A 3,969-nucleotide genomic window follows, 5' to 3' on the forward strand; every position below is an offset into this window, starting at 1 on the left:
AACAAAGTCATACTCAGCAGTGAAGAAGAATTCTCCAATTATTACCCTAGCCACAGAAAGGGCCCTCTTCCTACTCTACATTTCTCTGGTCTCCCTATCTCACTTAAGAGGCAAACCACGTATTTTACAAGAATAGGGTGAAAAGTGAATACTGCACTGCTGGAGACGCAATCATAGAGATGTCAGGTCTACTGAGAGACTGAAACGTCATCCAAAGATCACCTAGCCTCCCCTCTCACTACTGGACATACCTGGTGCCACATACACAGGTCTTATCTGAAAAGGCTGCAAAACCCAGCCCAAAGTCAGGAAAAGATAAAAACACAATGACACAAAAACAATCTGGAGCTTTGAGCAACTGTGGTAGACCTTAAAAACTGCCCATGTCTAATAACAGGTCAGTATAACTACCAGCACTTAGGAACTGGTAAGAAATTTGTATGCACGTTACAACATAGCCAGTTTTCTGTAGAAAATGACAAAATAGGACATAAGCAAAAAAAGAAAGGAAGGAAGGAAGGAAGGAAATACAGACAAACAAATGCCAGAACCAAGACATGATGCTCACTTTGTAATTACAGGACCAAGAATCTAGAGTAACTGTGATTCATTTTCAGTATTCTGGTGGAAAAGTAGAAAATATGTAAGAACAGATGGGCAGTTCTGAAATGAAAGATGGAAACTTCTCGGGGAATATTGCTTGAAGATGTGTTACATTTGTTTATGCTGTGGAATGTTTGTTAATGATGCAAAGATGTTCTGCATTCTTTTATGTTGCATTTGTTTAACTCTAAAACTGTGTTACTTTGCATGTCAAAGCAACTGGTTGGTCTACTAAAGTGCTAAACAGCCAATAGCTAGGCAGGTAAAAGAAATAGGCAGGGTTGGCAGGAAGAGAGAATAATAAATAGGAGGAGAAATCTAGAAAGGAGGAGAGCTAGGAGAAAGACAAGGAGGAGAGGAGGATGCTGGGTGCCAGTCACACAGCCAGCTATGGAGTAAGAAGGGAAGAAAGACATATATTATAAGGAGAGGTAAAAAGCCCAGAGACAAAACACAGATGAAGAAAAACAGGTCAATTTAATTTAGAAAAACCAGCCAGAGAACTATTGCAGTATATTGAGCTCCATAGGTACAGGGCGGGCACAATTTGAGCTGGACAAGCCCTGGATGACTCTGTGCCTTGCGGGGGAAAATCAACTAAACGTGGGTAAAGGAGATCCTAAGAAGCCCAAAGGCAAAATGTCCTCACATGCATTCTTTGTGCAAACTTGCTGGGAGGAACACATGAAGAATCACCCAGATGCTTCTGTCAGTTTCTCAGAGTTCTCGAAGAAGTGCTCAAAAAGGTGGAAAACCATGTCTGCTAAAGAAAAAGGGAAATCTGAAGACATGGCTAAGGCCCACACGGCTGGTTATAAAAGAGAAATGAAAACCTACATCAACCCCAAAGAGGAGACCAACAAGAAGTTCAAGGACCCCAATACACCCAAGAGGCTTCCTTCGGCCTTCTTCTTTTGCTGTTCTGAGTATTGCCCCAAAATCAAAGGAGAACACCCTGGCTTGTCTTTTGGTGATGTTGCAAAGAAAACTGTGAGAGATGTGGAACCGCGCTGCCACAGAGGACAAGCTGCCCTACGGAAGGAAGGGTGACAAGCTGAAGGAGAAGCACGAAAAGGATATCGCTGCTTACAGAGCTGAAGGAAAACCGGATGCAGCGAAAACGGGGTGGTCAAGGCAGAAAAGACCAAGAAAAAGAAGGAAGAGGAAGATGAGGAGGAGGATGAAGAGGATGAGGAAGAGGAGGAAGAAGAGGAAAACGAAGATGAAAAAGATGATAATGATGAATAAATTGGTTCTAGCGCAGCATTTTTTTTGTCTTTAAAGCATTTAACCCTCCTGTACACAACTCACTTCTTTTAAAGAAAGAAAATTGAAATGTGAGGCTGTGTAAGATTTGTTTTTAAGCTGTACGGTGTCTTTTTTGTATAGTTAATATGCTACCGAATGTGTCTTTAGATACCCTGTCCTGGTGGTATTTTCAATAGCCACTCACCTTGCCTGGTACAGTCTGGGATTGTAAATTGACATGGAAATTTAAAGCAGATTCTTGCTGGTGCACAACACACATTAGTTATATATGAGGGTGGTAGTTTTTTTTGTTTTTTGTTTATTTTGGTTTTCTTTGGATTTGGGTTTCTGTTTTTCATCTTCAGTTGTCTCTGATGCAACTGCAACTTATACAAAGATAATTGTTCTGTTAACTGAATACCTCTCTGTAATTGCAAAAAGAATTACAGCTGTTTGTTAACATTCTAGATGCTTCTACATAAATACAAAATTTTTATTAGTATTGTTGTCTTTTTCATAGGTCTGAAATTTTTCTTCTCAAGGGGAAGCTAGTCTTTTGCTTTGCCCATTTTGGGTCACATGAGTTATTGCAGTGTTTCTTTTCATATAGTTATCTGGGAAAAAAGCTTTTATCTACACACCCTGCATATTGTAATGGGTAACATTTTCTTCCATAGTTGAAATTCCAAAATTGTGATCAGTTGGATAACATACAGTACATAACCTGTGTGCAAAACTGAGAGTGATCAATTCTGTCATACTATGGAATTATTAGAATCAAGCAATCTGAATGTCTGTCCTTGAGGGACTAGTAGAAAACTGTGTTCTAATCCTTACATGAGGACTCTTCTTAATGTCCATTACTGTGTAATGGCAGTTACATTCTGTAGTTCCCTATTAAAGACCTGAGAATGTATCCCCCAAAAGCGTGAGCTTAAAATACAAGACTGCCATATTTAACTTTGTTGACATTGGTCCTAGCAAAGGCTATGATGAGAACGCTGGCTGTAATATATCTAAATACAGGATTGCTCAGGAAACTTGATGGTTTAAAAGTATTTTTAATTAGTTGAGACAGCTTTTCTTAATATTATGCCACATTTAAAACTAAAGTAAGGATATATTTTCCTATATTGTGATATGTCCCTTTATAAACAAGGAAAGATGATAAATTTTGCATATTAGTACCAATTGTCCAATCCACTTGATTTTTCTTTGTAAAACCTAAACTCATTCATTAGTCATATTTAATCTGCTTAGCAGTTTAGGAAACAATTTGGCAAGTTTGTGACTTTTTTGAGATTGTCATTCTCTTAAAGTGCTAGTGTTTTAAAACTAGTATTCTTGTAATTTTAGAAGCTTTTGTGATAGAGTGCTGTTTGTTATATAATTTTACTTGGGTTCTTTACATTTGCGTTTGTTTGTGCAATTTGAGGAAGAATGCTGAACATGAGTCCTAAATGATTGTTTGTGTAATTTGAGGAAGAATGCCGAACATGAGTCCTGAATGATACAAATAAACTAATAGTTGCAGAGGTTTAAACAAAAAAAAAATAAAACTGGTCAGAAACCTGTCAAGCTAAGATCAGGCATTCATAACTAAGAACAAGTCTCTGTGCATTTGTTTGAGAGCTGGGTGGTACGCCTCCAAAGATTTAAAAACAAAAACAAAAAAACTTTCAAAATTTCTCAAAAAATGAATCAACATAAGAAAATAACAACAGTGAGACAGAAATGAAAAATAAATGCCCATTGTGAGCTCGTAAATACATCCAGTACCAGCAGACCTCTATAGGAATGTGGTAGATTTTCCAGGATTGGAAACACATGGAACAGTTGAGGTTTTCATGGTGGCTTGACAGAGTTAAGACCTTCTGTCTGCAGTGTCTGAGGGAATGTTTTGCTCTGCAAAGGGAGCATCATGAAAATGGTTCCACATCTCATGTGACTTTCTACAGACTCACCAAGTAGGATAGTGAGACCCTAGTGAGAATTACCAAAGTCTAAAATGTGTGTTTTAATAAAAACAAACAAATAAATAAATACATCCAGTAGAGGTACGGATTAGCCAACTTGAGGAGATATCAGTCCCTGACTAAAATGCTTTAAAAAAGAAGT

General features: G+C 38.0%; 1 pseudogene; it reads left to right on the forward strand.

The window, feature by feature from the left end:
• The first annotated feature begins 1,170 nt into the window (after positions 1-1,170).
• Positions 1,171-1,851, forward strand: LOC101835591 (annotated as a pseudogene).
• The last annotated feature ends 2,118 nt before the right edge of the window (positions 1,852-3,969 follow it).

The sequence above is a fragment of the Mesocricetus auratus genome, unplaced genomic scaffold, assembly GCF_017639785.1.
Source record: "Mesocricetus auratus isolate SY011 unplaced genomic scaffold, BCM_Maur_2.0 Super-Scaffold_100018, whole genome shotgun sequence".
Classification (NCBI taxonomy): Eukaryota; Metazoa; Chordata; class Mammalia; order Rodentia; family Cricetidae; genus Mesocricetus; species Mesocricetus auratus.